The sequence below is a fragment of the Hermetia illucens genome, chromosome 1 (genome assembly GCF_905115235.1).
Source record: "Hermetia illucens chromosome 1, iHerIll2.2.curated.20191125, whole genome shotgun sequence".
In the NCBI taxonomy this organism is placed as follows: Eukaryota; Metazoa; Arthropoda; class Insecta; order Diptera; family Stratiomyidae; genus Hermetia; species Hermetia illucens.
This window is the reverse complement of record NC_051849.1, coordinates 19,327,387-19,344,210: the sequence shown is the minus strand read 5'-3', so window position 1 is coordinate 19,344,210 and position 16,824 is coordinate 19,327,387. Positions and strand designations below refer to the sequence as shown.

General features: G+C 43.6%; 1 protein-coding gene across 5 annotated transcripts in view; it reads left to right on the top strand.

The window, feature by feature from the left end:
• LOC119654387 (dystroglycan) overlaps positions 1–16,824 on the top strand; it is a 174,670-nt gene that overhangs the window by 27,949 nt on the left and 129,897 nt on the right. For all 5 annotated transcript variants that reach the window (XM_038059761.1, XM_038059769.1, XM_038059778.1 and 2 more), the window contains exon 2: positions 13,077–13,115. The gene's annotated coding sequence lies outside the window, so the exon portion shown is untranslated. The remainder of the gene's footprint in view (positions 1–13,076; positions 13,116–16,824) is intronic.

Genomic DNA, 16,824 nt, shown 5'->3' with positions numbered 1-16,824 from the left:
AGGAACTCCCTCCTTCGTCGGAAGGCAGCACGCGCGAACTCATTAGCGCATTTAAGTGTCCCACTGCTAGCAAGGCACTGGCTAACATCGAAGATACCGTTCAATACGTGAACGCCCATGTCGTCTAGATTGCGGATGTCACGGTACGCTGGACAGGCACAGAGAACGTGTAACCAGTCCTCCGAGTCAGCCCCACATAAAATACAGCCCTGACTGGAGGCAAGGTTGCGCTTGAAGAGGAACTCATTCACCCATTCATCCCATCTAAGCTGGCACTTAGATGTTACACTCTCAGTTAAAAGTCTTTTGACCGCAAGCGGTCCTAACCCCTCCACCTGATCAACACTTACTAAATCGGTTTGCAGCAAAGGTACGCCCCTCCTGATCCTGTAAAATTGGGGCCATGAAAGAAATGATCAAAAGTAAATGGAGACAGTTTTGCGGTTTCGTACCAGGGCACAGGAAATTCGCCAGACGCTTCTTTACCTCTGCCCTGGGAGCAGCGGGACCAAAACAGACGTAAGTGCGAATTATATTGAACATAAATCTGCCCCTACTTTTGACCAAAGCTTGGCCAGAACTTGCGCCATCTTTTACGTCAGTATGAAAACATCGAATAACTTTAACTTTTGCCAATTAATTGATTTGGTTACACGTATTTTTCAATCGTCATTTCAGTACAATTTAACCATGAATCGACTGTTCTGACAGGCAAGCCTGTAGTCCGTTCCTTTGCGGCTAAAGTTTCCTTCTGCGAGCCTTCCTCTTCCGTATTTTAGAAGAGTTAGGCAACAGTGTCACCAAAAGGCCAACCGTAATCAGGTTTGCAATTCCTTTCATTAAGGGAGTTGCTGTATTATCTTTTTTGACTGACCGCGCCCTAGACACCAGGTGTAGGTTTTCCACTGATTTCTCCGTCGGGGAACATAAATTTGGTGAGCCCTTCAAAATCCGTGCTTCGGCTACGACCTGATTTCTCAAAGTTGCGGGTGGATTCGAAGTCTATGGCTTCTTACCACTTGGAGAGTTACAATCTTTCGTTTCCATCTTTATGTGTTTTTGGACACCCGTAGTGTAGAAGTAAACTACCACAATCTCCCCGATCAGGACAAGATGGTGCCCGACTAGACTAGACTTTGACTAGTCTGATGAGTTGATGACTCCACATGGAGTTCAAATGAAACTTCTTGGAAGTTTCTTGCCAAGTTGGTAAGACAACTCGGTTGTTCTTCACTATCACCCGGTACTGGTTGACAACATTCTGTTCCGGAAATCGGGTTGTGAACGCTTCATGGAGTCGGGGTCTGTACCCTGACGGATTCTGTTCCAAATCCGTGACACGGTAATAGGCGCGGACGATAAATTCAGTCAGTTGATTCGTCCAAATCATATGACGCCTAGGTATTCCTGCTGCTTAAGGGTATAACCGCCAAAACATTCAAAGGCGAGGAGCCGCTCTGACCGTTTTGGGTATTGTCTTCGTGTCGCTGAGGTCCCATTAAAATTATCTAAAACGTCCGCAATTTTATTCTCACAAGTATTGAGGAAGCAGTCAACAGAGCCCCAATGTTGCAATACCCCATGGTCACCTCCAAAGGTAGGGCAGGTATTTGAAGGGAAGCCGCTAAAATTCAGTATAACGTCACTACAATTAAGGAGGTCTATTCCCTTTGAAATGGAAGAAAAGGTTAGGTAAGACGAACACCAATGGAAACGTTTTGCATGTCCGCGGCTACTATTTATAGGATTAACCAGCGATACTCGTAGCTGGATCTGTGGGTCTTGTCATTATCCACAACCCATCGCACGCACCTGGTCGCATGCAGTTCTCCGTTTGCAATTCACGCCGGGATTAGCTTGGTACGCCAGGAGAATATACGATATCGTATATAAAGCTTTGTGGAATAAACATGGGACGCATTGTCCGCTAGATGGGAATGTTTAAACAAAGCCATTGAAAATTGTTGTTGACCTTTTATGTGAGGTATACTAAGCATTGCTCTACTTCTAAGAAACAATACGCAGTTAGGTATGGAGCGAACGAAGTTGTCGGAATGCAAACATTTTGTTACTGTCCAAATCTGTATCTCTGTTATATGGGCAACGTGTCACCAGAATCCATCTGGGAATTCTAGTTCTTTATGTCGATTATAACATCACCTATCCGTGCTGTCCGAATAGCTGAGTGGTTAGAGGACAAACCTGTCGTACGGAAGGTCCCGGTTTAATTCTCACTGGTGGTATGGAATTTGTATCGTGATTTGACGACATATACCAGTCGACTCAGCTGTGAATGAGTACCTAAGTCAAATCAGGATAATAATCTCGGGTGACCGCAATGCTGACCACATTGCCTCCTACATGATATTGTTATCCTGTATTGTACCGTTAGGGTCTTGAATGAAGTGCTTTAACACACCTCAAGGCCCTGATCCAATTGGATTGTTGCGACAACGACTTCAGAGTAAATATTGAAAAAATTCTAAATTTGAAATGGACAATTCTCAAATCGATTTGGCAAAGTCTGAAGGTAATTTGGAAGGGGTTGACATTAGTTTGGAAGATTCTGAATTTGGTTTGGAAAATTCTGAATTTGGGTTGGAAAACCTATATACTGACAAATACATTGGTGATAATTATGTTCCAAGCCAGAGAAGTCTGGTTCAGGCCTAAACTGATCGAAGCAGAACATTTTTTTTAAATTTCAAAATTGGAGAAGTTCTGAGCCCATATCCACTTGAGGACGAACTCAGTAATTGGAAAGAAATTGTCTCTTATTTTTTGAAGTTTTCGAAAATAAAGGCTGACAGTGTCATGTAGGGCAGAGGCAACTCATCGGATGCTATCTCATCTTTCATCTCTCTTGATCAAAGTGGCTGACAGGGTTTTTTTTCGGTTTAAAATCATTTATTGAAAAAACCAGTGACTTACATTTTATATATAGCGTTTGTTTCTTATGCCTGCTCGACCTTCTCTGACATTACTTTTTACGGTCTATTTACGTTACACATTGATCTTGACAATTCATGATAAAAAAATGGACATATATTTGAAAAAACTGCGCCTGCATCTAGAGCGCGAGAAAGCTTATCTACTTATTCTAACTTAATCTAATCTAATAAATAACACTTAAATCTAATTCTTTTATCTAATGTTTTAACAGGAGGCAAGCAGTGTCGAAGAGAAAGACAATGGTGGGTTTTAATGCAGAGCTCACAATTTGACAAGGCCTTAAGAATGTGGCCAGTGGGGTGGAGTTGCCCTCCAGGTAAAGTTGTCTCATGAGTGGATTGGGGTGATTCTGAACTTTTGCTCGCCTGTACACTTCGGCGTTGCGGCCGCACTTCTTGGTTTTCCAATTGTACGACAAGGCGACGCAGTGTCTCAAAATTCTTCGCTCGAAGGACTCGCACTTCTCCATAGCTTTGGTCGAACAAGAGAGAGAGATGTAGGGGCTCCGTAGCAAAGAATCGGTATTATGAGGACTTTGTATAGAATTAGCTTAGATTTAGTGCAAAGTCTTACTCTTTTACGAAGAATAGAGTAGATATTACTTATTGCACCGCGTGCTCTGCTGAGAGCAAGATCAAGGTGGTGGTCGAATCGTAGATGTTCATGAAATAGCATTCCCAAGTATTTCATTTTTTGTGAACTTTTTACTACGGTATTCCCGATCCGTAGTTTTAAGCTTCTAGCTTTTCTGTGGATAGATTTAAATCCCAAGTATCTGGATTTACTCCGAAGAGTAATAGCCTGTGTTTTGGCCTCGTTGATTGTTATCCCCAAGTGTGGTAGTACTTGCAGAGATCTGATAGGTATTTCTCGATAGCATTAGCTGCCTTATCGCGTCGGAGCCTCGACGAGAAGATAAGCGTGTCGTCAGCGAACTGTAATAGTTCTGTTCCGCTCACTGGGATTGGAGCGTCGGCCGTGAAAATGTTGTAGAGTGTAGGTCCTTAAATGGAGATCGGAATAATAATTTCTCACGTTGACGTAAAAATGCCTGTCTTCGAAAAAACTTATTATAAGTCTAATCACCGGGATAGGAAAATCAAGGCTGATTAATTTAAAGATGAGTCCGTTGACCCACACGGAATCAAATGCCTTTTCAAGGTCTAACGCACACACTACTGTAGGCTTGTTATTGACGTTAAGTCTGCTACTCACTGAGTCGTGAAGGTAGCTTAGTGCTTTGCCCGGAACCCAAATTGATGGTTCGGAATAATGTTTTTCCGATCGCATGAAGGAACTTCTTTGAGGCCCTAGGGAGGTTTTTGATGACAATATTTGCCACGTCATCTGGTCCGGTTGATTTTTTGCCGTTAAGGCTTTTAGTGATGGCTGCGAACTGTGATAAGCTCAAATGGATTTTTGGGTCATTTGGTTTGCAGGATGGCTTAGAGGTGGAGAAGGTAGTTAATTTGAGTGAATGCTCATGAAGTAAATCTTTGATTGTCGTGTCTATAATCGACCTGCCGGCCTGGTTGTTACTAGGCGCGAGTATTTGAGCTTTCCTAGCGTCACTGCCGATGTTTTCATTGTTCTTGGTAAGAACGAAGTTTTCGGATCTGTTGCGGCCTGTCAGCCTATTTATGCGTTCAAACATATTAGATCCGGGTTTCACATCTGTTAGCTTGCGGGTGAGTTCTTTCCTACGGAATTTCTCCACCATTTGACGGATTAATGTACTAAGGCAGTTAATCTTTATATTCCGTGTTAGTTCTGTTGCCATTTTTGTGGAAGTTTCGCTTGAGATTATGGCGGTCTGCACGGGGCGCTAACCCATAGGGGACCTTGCCGCTAGGCTCGGCTTACCCTACAACTCGCATTGCCGCAGCTGCGGAGAAGGAAGGGAAGCCCTCATGCACTTTCTCTGCGATTGCCCAGCTCTGGCTCGAGTCAGGCTGCGGACACTGGGTAAACCATTCTTTGGGGACCTCAGCGAGATTTCTAGCTGCAGGGTCGGAGAGCTGCTTTCCTTCGTGAATGCTACGGGCTGGCTCTGAAGATCCGAGCCGGCTGGACTCTGCTTCCCTGTTCCCATAACAACAGTCACGGTCTTAGGAGTTTGTGGCATCAAAACGGCGCACCAAAGCGCTAATTGGGCTCCTCGGAGCGGCCACTGATACCTACCCTACCCTTCGCTTGAGATTTCTGCGCTAGATTTGCCTGACTTTCAGGTGTTTTATCATCTCGTGCGGCAGTTTATTGAATTGAATCTCATCGATTTTGAGGAGCTTTGTGTTTCTGCGTGTAGCAGAGTTGATGGCCTCATCGATTTCTTTGTCCGTTAGATTTTACGAGATAGTGATTTTTTTCAGGTTTAGCTGTGGTGCTAATTCTGCCCTGAACCTATCCCAGTTAGTATGGGCGAATTAACTTATTGCCGCTTTTGCAGTTGAGAGTTTAAGGAAAGTTTGAGTTCAACTGCGAAGTAATCGGACATTCGTGGTAAGGTTTTGCACGTTAACACCTGCAGTGTCAAAGTGGTGTCTGCAGACATTAGAATATAGTCGAGTATTGACTGACTTTCAGGCCTTGTGGGTGTGTCTGGCAAGATCATCTCAAGCTGGTTTAATGGATTTTGGTTATGGATCCATTATTCTAGGACAACCCAATTTCGGTTTTGTGCCGAATCACCCCAGGAAGTGTGCCCTGAGTTAAAGTCACCACCAAAAATTAGGTATTTAGATTTTGACTGGAGATCACTCAAGATTTGTAAGTCTCGGCCCAGTTGTTCAGAGGAAGAGTTACATTTTATGTAGACTGCAGCTATTAAGATGCGTCTACTGTCGTTAGTTTTAAGTAAGGCCGCTGCCGTGGAACAGGTTTGCAGGTTTTTGATAGAGACTTCCTCAAATGCATAGTCTTTTCTGCCTAAAAGGGCGGTACCGGAGTTGATGTCGTCCGGGATAATGTTATATCCAGTAAAATTAACGATGTGCCTGCTTTTTAAATGTGTCTCTGAAACACAGAAGAAGTCTGCTTTCAGGGAATTGACCAACTCTCGTGCGGTGTCATGTTGGGCGTGTGAGACCAAGGACGCGGAGTTAAACTCATCAAAAGTTGGATAGCGGCTAGTTGTCACTGTTCATTTATTTGAGCCGAAGCGAGCCTTTCGACCAAGTTTCTGAAGGCCAACTTGTTGCCTTGAGGGACTTGAAGGGTTGCAGTTCTAGGAATAGTATTCCTAGTTGCTTGGGTAAGAGGAGCTTGGGGGCTGCAGCTGTAGGAAGAACTGCTTGAGCGTAAGAAACGCCCGGTTTGGCCAAGCTTTGTGACATCTGAGTCACCGCTTGTTTGGCTTTCATGGCCTCAGCATTTTTTTTGCCCTGCCAGCTTCCCTTCTGGCAACCATGCCCTTGTATGCCGGGCATCCGCGATAGTTGGCGGGATGTCCGGATTGGTCGCAATTGCAGCAAGTTGGTTTGTTTGCGGTGGGATTTGGGCATTCCCCTCGCACATGGGTTTTCGTGCACCTCACGCACCGGTGCACGATGGAGTAATTGGTGCCCGAAGCTTTGGCAGTTGTAGCACTGCACTTCTTGAATCGACTTGACTTTGAATTTTATGGTGGAGAATATATTTCACCTTAACGCTTCATTTAGCTCTTGTTCTGGCTCGAAAGTAGCCATGCAACTTATCGGCTCGCGGGATTATATTCAACACGTTTTTCAACTTTAGGTGCGGATACTCTTCGTTAAGTTTACGCATTATGTCAGCCGGGTCTGTCTCTCTGTGAAGACCACGGACAACTAAGGACTAATCGTCTAGGCTTTGAGCGAAAATGAGGGTCCTATCGGCCCTCGCATTTTTTAGGGTTGCTTTTAACCCTTTCTCTTTTAGTATTCTCAAGAATTGGGGAACATTGATTTTATACCCAGTGATGAGCAGAATTTTTGCCTTTTTTGGGCGGGTAGCTGGGGGGGAGGGTGCCTGAGGGTTCGCCGCCATTAACTCTACTTACATTCACCTCCTCTTTGTTTTTCTTTTTCCTCCGCTCTACGTAGTTGAATTCGTCGCCTTCCTCTTCCTGGATGACGACTTCGAGGCACACCTCTCCATCTTGATGATTTTGTTGCTCCACATGTTGCTCGTGTTGTTGTTCTTGATGTTTCCGTTGTTTGAGTTGATGTTGATGCCGTTGTTCACGTTCTTCATGTTGCAGATGTTGTCGTTGCTGCTGCTCCGACGTTGCGATTGGCATCCCCCTTTATTGGAGGGCTCCCAACTAAGGCAGAGAGCCATCATATCGGAAGCATGCACCAATAACGCATTAGAATTAGCAATTTTAATCAATCATAAACTACAAATGTTTTTTTGTCCCAACTCTTCCATGACACGGTTAGATACTACCCGGCCATGAATGATCCTTCCCGGGGTTTGGAACTATTTCTGGCAGAGCTATTCATTACATCCGTCTCAACAATTAATGGCCTTAAATCCGGCTATTCTGTCACTTCATTTCGTTTTAATTCATCCCCAAAGTCCATAGAATTTTCAGCTGCTTTCACTTAATAATCGAATTGAATGATAATTACGGCACTCATGCGTACGACAAGAAATGGACAGTAATGAAATCTATTATGCATTCAATGATAAAATATCTAAATACGCCTCCACAATCTATCGAACAACCTTCCAAACACTATCTGCCGGCTCCATTCCCATTTGAGCGACTGTTTTACCGGCAAATGACATCTGAAATTACTTATCAGTGTGTTATCAGGCTCATGCTGATTGAATAAACAGAACTAGATAAAGAGATAATTCAATCAACCGGCACTCATCCAAAGCCGGGCAAAAGTAGACGTACGACGAGCAGGCATCTGAGAGACCATATAAAGCCAAGTGGCCATACATACATATGTTTTCTATGTTCCTGATCTGATAAATTGGCAAATTACATTTGAGATTATTATTGGATTATGTTGCAATTCCATTTAATGCTATGAATGTTACTCGAGTTCGAAAAGATCCCTGGTTGTATCTGGTAGTGGATGGCGGGTATCTTGACGAGATGTGTCGGGGTTCGGTTCTATTTCTGATTTTGATATGCAGAGATAGCATGAGTAACTGGGGTTGCCGAGTTTCAGATAAGATATGAAATCGTTGTGTAACGACACATTAAGTAATCTACACTTGAACCCGAAGGAGATATTAATAGAAACTTTCACTCGTTTCTCCTAATCGGAATGATAAGGACAAAATTGAAAACCTGAACATTTGAGCAATGAATTCAAAAGAGGATGCTCACGTCGTTCCTTGTGCTTTTCTAACTTTCATTGGAGAGCAAGGCAACACTTTAGATGTAACTCGAAAGTCAGATTCATCGATAAGCGAGACCCACGTAAAGAAGAGATGCCTTATCAATTTCAGCCAATATTACATGCTCTCATATGGTTGAATCGCTTCACACACATGGACTGCCTTCAACCCCCATGCACACGGGTGCAATGATTGACGCTTCAATATCCTACTTTACTGAATCGGTCAATTGAATTCAGCTCATCCACTGTGCAAACGGTTGCGGAAAGTTCCCTTAAAGAAAATCTCGCCGTATGGCCAATTGTTCTGACGCTCGGATGATGAAAGGAAATTGTAAATGTTCATAAAAGGGGATTTTCATAGGGAAATGTAATATTGATTCAGAAAAATGAAATGAGAATGGTTACTATGACTGCATCTGAATGTTGTTTTTGTTTGTATTTTATGGAATGGGCAGAGGTTATCATAAAGATTCATTTATGAAGCAAATGTTGCTTTAAAGTCAGATAGAAATAGGGAAAATGTCACGTTCAATGTATTCGACAAGGTCATGTGTAGAAAAACATCAAAAGGTCAGTCCTGTGCATGCTTTTGAAAACAATAATGAAGAAATGGAGTCATAATCGTAATAAGTGGACAATGGCAATGGGTTCCCGGAATTATAATTAAAAACGATTTTCGTATCAAGAAATAATCAAGCTCCGATCAACAAAACATTAAAAAGTTCATTTTTAAGGTTTTGTGTAAAACAAAACCTTATTAAAATCGGTTTACTGTCTGTCTGTCCGTCACACGCATTTTTCTCGGAGACTAGCAGCGATTGACACAAAGTTTGTTGGAAAGGTGGGAACTGTGAACGCTCCGGCATACAGTGAATTACATCCTGTTACGTCGAATTTAAGGGAAGTCCCCGTACATGAAAAAGGAGGGTGTACATTTTTTTTTTCACCAAATATAGTCTGGTTAGTTTTGACATTTGTTGGAAAGCCGGGGAGTTCGGGGGGTCGAAAGTGATAATTTATTTAACGGGGCCATTCTCAGAAACTGTTCAACCAAAAAATCTAGACTTCGAAATACATTCCATACCGATATCCCTTCAAATAGAGTTAATAATAGTATATTACTATAATTTCAGTAATTAGCTGCAGAACCCCCTTTAAGTTCATCTTAGCACCACGAAATTTTTAAGAAAAATAGGCTATAATATAAAGCTTGATCCTACTAAGTTTGGTGGAAATGGGATTTTGTCACTTCTCAGGAAATTCAAGATTTTGAATGTCAATATCACTCGAAAGTGGATAATCTCAGATAATATATGCGTATATTACGCGTTACGTACTATTGGGACAAATTCACACTCAAATGTCTTTATAAAAGAAATACCCAAAACCTTTCATACCTCAAGCGTCCAGTTTCCGATTTCCTGACTTGCTTTTGCTTCATTTTCAGCTTTAGTTCGCGTTTTGGTTTTCACAAGGTTCGCGCCATATCCTCTACGTTTGCTTAGCTTTCAGGTCCTGGTGCGGACCAACGTATCGGTTCAATGACACGTGAAGTTTTGTAAAATGACACCTTACGGACTGAAATGTTCAAAGTGTTCCTCTCCTTAACATTTTGGAGTCGAGCTAGAAACGAGGCTCACAAGCACGTGTCGAAGGAATACTTCAGGGGAGCTTCAATATTTTTTTGGATGAACCTGCACAGTCACTTTCGCCAAATTGTTAGATTTTCAAAGTAGCTCTCCCCCTTAGGCGCCATTCAGAATAGTTTTTTTGACCATCACGCATTCCAATTCGTTGCAGTGTTTTTTTTTGCTTGCTTTGCTGCTCCGATTTAGATCAAATATGCATGATTTTATTCGATAACTTTTGTCCATTTTAAAAGACAATTTCGTGATTTTGCAACTAAAGAGATCCTCAAAATAGGAAATAATCGCTTGGCGTCAGGTCTTGGCTATACTGCAAGTGTGGCCGGATCTCCCATCCAAGCTCACAGAACTTCTGGCGCCTTGTTAAAGACGTGTGCGGCCGATCGTTTCCTTGATGGAGCACAACACCCTTCCTATCGACCAATTCTGGCCGCTCCTCCTAGTCGATCATTTGCTTCAATCTCCCCAGTTGTTGACAATGGAGGTGATAGTGGATGACCAAACATACAGCAAACACTTCTTGGTTATTAATCGGAACTTGGCAACCATTTGGGTCAGCTTATTGGATCAAGATCTCTTTCGAACCTATATTCACTTCAAAAATTAATCGATTTTGTTATATTACAATTGTCAATTCGGTTCAAAGCTTCCTCTGCGTCCCATACACCTTGACCCCCGCGATATCCAAATGGTTTCAAAATGCTGGACTTGTAGAGACCTTTGGTGACTTTCACTTTTGATCGTTGACAAGGCTGACAGTTACATTGCCAAGTCAGCATGTCTTCTTTAAGGCTCGTCCAGGCATATTCTGGGCGAGTTTGCCAACATGTTGCTCTGCGCTGGAGTGTGACAAACCGTGAATCGAATTGAAAGCTGGGTACCATAGTGCCTTTGGTATATTCAGCCTGACACTACCAGCTGAAATGTGACACTAGATGGTTGCCCTATGGGCGAGCTTTAGTTTCTTGCCACTACTCGTTCATGTGGGGTTTTCAGCCATCTCCGGTTAATCGAAAACACATTTGCTTACGTTGATAGACAAACGATACCTTTTGTATGGTTTGAAATGTCATACACAGAACAAAGCATATCGTACAGTTATAAACAAAGTCTCATTTAGTGGAACATTACGGAAGCGGGTCTTTCCATCGAACGTGACAATTACCTTATTTTCTGGTATTTTCTAGTCGTTGTACCGCTTCTTTCTTATTTCCCACTAAATATTTGATCTGTGTTCCCAATAAATATATAAATTTGTTAACCACCCACTGAACTAGGCTTTGTGTAGTTTCCTGAGCCCACTTTCACGTGTGTGAATTTTTGGTAAGCATCTCTGGATCCCTTGCAATACTGGGTTTAGTATTTTAAGTGTTTCAATATTCCCAATGATGCCAGTCTTTTAGAGTATATTTTTATATCACCCTTTTTCTATTTGTCTTTTGCATATGCTTTCTCCCTGTCTTCCTCGTTTGTTTTAAAAAAATATGAATGAAGATGCTTCAAAACCGGTTCGAATCCCTCTAAAGGATTTATATCAAATTTGTAGTGTGCATTGTAAAACAAGAAGTTGCCGTTACAGATGGAAATGAAAAAAATATTAAATTATGATTAAAAACAACAAAAACGGTTTACGTTTCCTTCCAGGGCAGAGGCAACTCATCAGACGCTGCTTCACCTCTGCCCTGGAAACAACGTTACACAAGCGGTTCGCAGGTATTAACGCTCTTTTTAATGTTTTGTGTTTTTTCGCGTCTGTCTATTTGTCTGTCACACCCGATTTATTCGGGGTCGGCTGGACCGATTGTCACAAAAATTGGTAAGAGCGTATGATCTATTGTTCCCTTTGCATGCAACAAGTGGCATTTTGTGTTAAGTTTAAGCGGGCTCCCGATACATGTGAACGGAGGGTGCAATATTTTTTTTCATAAAATGTGACCATGTGGGGTATCAAATGAAAGATCTCGGTTGGTACTTTCTGAAGCCAAAAGCAGTTTTGACATTTACTTGAAAGGTAGGGAGCGCGGGGGTCGAAAGTGATCATTTCTTTCACAGGCCCATTCTCAGAAACTACCTGATCGACCCGACCTACCCCTATATGGTGCCTAGGCTCCGAAATACTCCCCGTACTGGTATTTGCTTAAATAAATTTAAAAGTATAATATTTAGTAATTGACTGCAAAACCCCCCGGAAGTTTCTCCTGGAATCACGGAATTTTGCAGCTATGTAGGCAATAACATGGAAGTTATAATAGGCCAAAGTTGTCATTTCTATGCAAATTCAAGACTTTGAATGTCAGCTTCACGCGAAAGTGGATATTTCTACGCATATATGCATATATGCCGTACTAGGTTCTAATGGGACAAATGTCGACTCAAATATTTTTATGAAAGAATTACACAAAACCTGAAGCGTTCACCTTCCAGTTTTCCGACTTGTTTATCATCATCATCATCATCAACGGCGCAACAACCGGTATCCGGTCTAGGCCTGCCTTAATAAGGAACTCCAGACATCCTGGTTTTGCGCCGAGGTCCACCAATTCGATATCCCTAAAAGCTGTCTGGCGTCCTGGCCTACGCTATCGCTCCATCTTAGGCAGGGTCTGCCTCGTCTTCTTTTTGTACCATAGATATTGCCCTTATAGACTTTCCGGGTGGGATCATCCTCATCCATACGGATTAAGCCACCGTAACCTATTGAGCCGGATTTTATCAACAACCTGACGGTCATGGTATCGCTCATAGATTTCGTCATTGTGTAGGCTACGGAATCGTCCATTCTCATGTAGGGGGCCAAAAATTCTTCGGAGGATTCTTCCCTCGAACGCGGCCAAGAGTTCGCAATTCTTCTAGCTAAGAACCTAAGTTTCCGAGGAATACATGAGGACTTGTTTATATGTTCATAAAACATAATATGACTACGAATTAAACCATCGTAAATCCGACATAATTTAACCAGAACTTGGTCGAAGTTAGATTTTTTGTTTGAGGATCGAGTGAGGAAGTGGAAGCAACTAGCTCTCTATTTAGTTTGCTCCGACATCAAGTGGATGTCCATCTCAATCCCCAAACAAAAAAATCTGATAAGATAGCAAGACTCCATTCTAAATGCTAAACTGTCCGATAAGTGAATTAACCAGCTGTTTTCTTATCTTTTCAGGTTTAGAATACTAAGACACTTTCTATTATTTATATTGAGGTAAGTACTGTTCGCGAGAATACCTAATAAACTAATGTTCTTTAAATGAAGATCTCTTAAAAAGGAAAAAGGCACAAGCCAACCGGGTACTCTCAAAATAATTCGTTGTTTTTTGTCTTTATTTTATTATAAGGAGTTTACATCCTTGGATTCCCGTGGATCATTATGACTCGCCTGCGAACCTATACCGCTATTATTCTCTATGTCAAGCATATTGAGTTGCTAGTGTCCGGATAGCTGAGTGGTTAGAGCACAAGGCTGATACTGTAATCCTGTAATGTACCGTCACGGTCTTGAATGAAGTGCTCTAACCCACTTCAAGACCCTGATCCAATTGGATTGTTGCGCCAACGACCCGCAGCTCGAAACTAAAACTTCACCACAAAGTCACTACACGATTGTTCCAAAAATTAAGGAAGTTCACATTAGCGGCAGCAAGGAAAGCTCCTCTTTGACAAACGTCTTGCCATTCGTTAATCACGTCCGCTTGTCAGACAACTCCACTCTACACGGCTCCAGCACAAACAATGAAATCTTTAAATCCCATCGGCCGTTGATCAGCTGTCCACCTACAAACCGGTCCCCATGCCGCAACGCTCGCCTTGAACTCGGTGAGTTCATGTTGCAGCAATATGCATGTGCATCTACGGATGCGGCAAATCATTCCGCTCTGTCAAAATCAATTCGCCCAAATGCATTCAATACGTTCAATAATGTGCAATCTACGGCGAAAGTTAGCGTAATTGCACATTATGGAATGCATTATTTCAGCAAATTTATTCAGAAAAAGGCGAATGAGATTCCGCCCCCCTTGCGAAGTCGCGGTCACTACAGATATCCGTGATAGATACAGGCTTGTACGGATCATGGAAAAACTACGAAAGAGGTGTCTTCGATGGTATGGTCATGTAATTCGCGCTAACGAGAATTCACTTGCCAAGATTGATCTGAACATCGAAGTTGATAGTAAGCGACCAAAATAAGTGTGACTTGATGCGCTGGACGGGGATTTAAAAGCCTCGCGACTGCATCCAGATCAGACATTTAATGAAATAAAATGGCGAAATCAATCACGACGAGCCGACCCCACCTGTGAACGGGACAAAGGCTGAAGAAAAGGAAGATCATGATAAAGTTTGAATTTTTAACCCTACTCGCGTGTCCTGGAGATTCACTTAAGGACGATTATGGAGAGAACGCTTTTCTCTAAGTCCCAGCATGCCTACTCAAAGGAAAATCCACAGAAACCGCCCTCCACGAGGTAATTGGCACGGTTGAACGGTCGCTGCAGTACAAGCAGTATACCCTTACTGCCTTCTTGGATATAGAGGGAGCTTTTAACAACGTTAGTACCAATGCCATCAGGGAAGCCTTGACTGGTATTGGATTGGAGGGGTAGCTCACGCATTGGATTATATCCATGCTGAGTACCAGGATAATCCAGTCGGATCTGGGAGGCAACCACTTGACCAGAGCTGTGAACAGAGGCACGCCCCAGGGTGGCGCCATCTCACCGGTGCTCTGGTTTTTTGGTATTGTATGGTGGCAGGCTTTGAAGAAAAAATACAATAGAATGAAGCTTAATAGGATTCAAAGAATCGCGAGTGCAGGTGCTACAGGGGCTCTGCAGTCCTGCCCGGCAGATGCTCTCAATGTACTTCTGCATCTCCTCCCCCTAGACTTCCACATTAAATATGTTGCAACGTGCAGTGCCATCAGACTACGTGAGCCCGGATGCTGATGCGAAGTCCTACGGCCAGAGCAACATCCTAGATGAAATACCTCGAGAAATCTGGGCATCCCTCACGGACTATGTCACACGCAAGCTGAACTTCGCGAGAAACTTTACTGTGGACCTTCCAACCAGGGCAAAGTGGAAGACCGGCGGCGTGTTGCGAGACTATGACACAGTATTCTTTACGGACGGATCAAAGATGGCCTATGGAGTCGGCGCGGGGGTTTTCTCGAATATGGTTTCCCAGGTTTCGCCAGTGTATGCCAGGCAAAAGTGCTGGCGATATTGGAAATCTGTCGATGGCTGGGGCGTGATTCGAGCCCCAAGCGTAATATAGCCATTCTGACCGACAGCCAAGCGGCCATCAAGGCCTTGTACTCAACGACGACATCTTCCCGGCTGGTGGGGCAGTGTAGAGACGCGCTCAACCATTTGGGCGGCACGCTCAAGGTCACTCTCCTCCGGGTTCCCGGGCATAGGAACATAGAGGGGAATAAGCGGGCTGACGGATTGGCCAGGCAAGGCTCTGCTCTTGGCAGTCTCCCGGCGAATACAGTCGGTGTTCCGTTGGCGGCTGTCGGGGACCGAGTCTATTTGCACTACCTTATAACATAGCCAAATCACGAGAGCTCCTGTGCCAGATGCGTGCAAATGCATTCAAGATTACGGCGGTCTGCACGGGGCACTGGCCCATAAGGGACCATGCCGCTAGGCTCGGCATATCCTACAACTCGCATTGCCGAAGCTGCGGAGAAGGAAGGGAAACCCTCATGCACTTTCTCTGCGATTGCCCAGCTCTGGCTAGAGTCAGGCTGCGGACACTGGGTAAACCATTCTTTGAGGACCTCAGTGAGATTTCTAGCTGCAGGGTCGGAGAGCTGCTTTCCTTCGTGAATGCTACGGGCTGGCTCTGAATATCCGAGCCGGCTGGACTCTGCCTCCCTGCTCCCATAACAACAGTCACGGTCTTAGGAGTTTGTGGCATCAAAACGGCGCACCAAAGCACTAATTGGGCTCCTCGGAGCCGCCACTGATACCTACCCTACCCTACCCTAACCCTACTCAGTTGATGAGAGGAAGGGAAAAATTCTCCTTCTTTAACACCGACCCCCTTAAAAAGTTGGGGTACCTTAATGTGAGACTATTTTCATGTGAAGAGGGTAGGGTTTGACTTTGAACTCCATCTGCATTTCCGCAGGCAAAATGCAGGGTATGAAGGGAGAATCGGGAGATCTTCGCCCTCAAACCTCGTTGGAAAATCGTGGCGATCACCCCCTCCCAAAAAGTTATCGCTCTTCAAATTGGTGGCGGGAGGAGGTATTTTAGTATCATCATGGTAAAGATTGATTTGTCAGCACTATCCTCGGTGAAGGTGAAGATAAAGAGGAGAAAAAGGTATCTTCTTCCTGTTTAAGTTGTAGTGACTGTCATTGGTTTTTTATCGGGAGTAGAATGGGGGGACCATTTTCTTCTTCTGACATGCCTTCTACATCCCCTATTTTTCCATGGCAGGGGTTGTCAAATGAAACTTTACCTTTACCATGATAATATCAAATTACTCCCCATTTGCAATGCCATAACTTTTTGAAGGAGGGGTAAGCAGCACGATTTATCAACGGGGTTTGAGAGGCAGGACCTTCCGCTTCTCCCTTCATATCCTTCTTTACACTTGCGGAGATCGGGTTAACTATTAAATCTTACCGTTTTGACATGAAGAGAGCTCCACGCCACAGCTTTTTAAGGGGAAGTTACCGTCGCTCGCTTTGATCTACATATACTCACCATCTTCCTCCCCTTGTAGGATCCGGTAGCGGAGGGTGACCGTCATAAGGTTTCATCGCGTTTGAAGGTGAAGACAGCCCTACATCCCCCACATAAATTTCCAGTCCCTCTGGGGATGAGGTTGAAAATTCGATCGTTTCCGGCCATTCTTGTCTTGTCCGTCAAAATACCAGAAATATTTCAATGAATTTC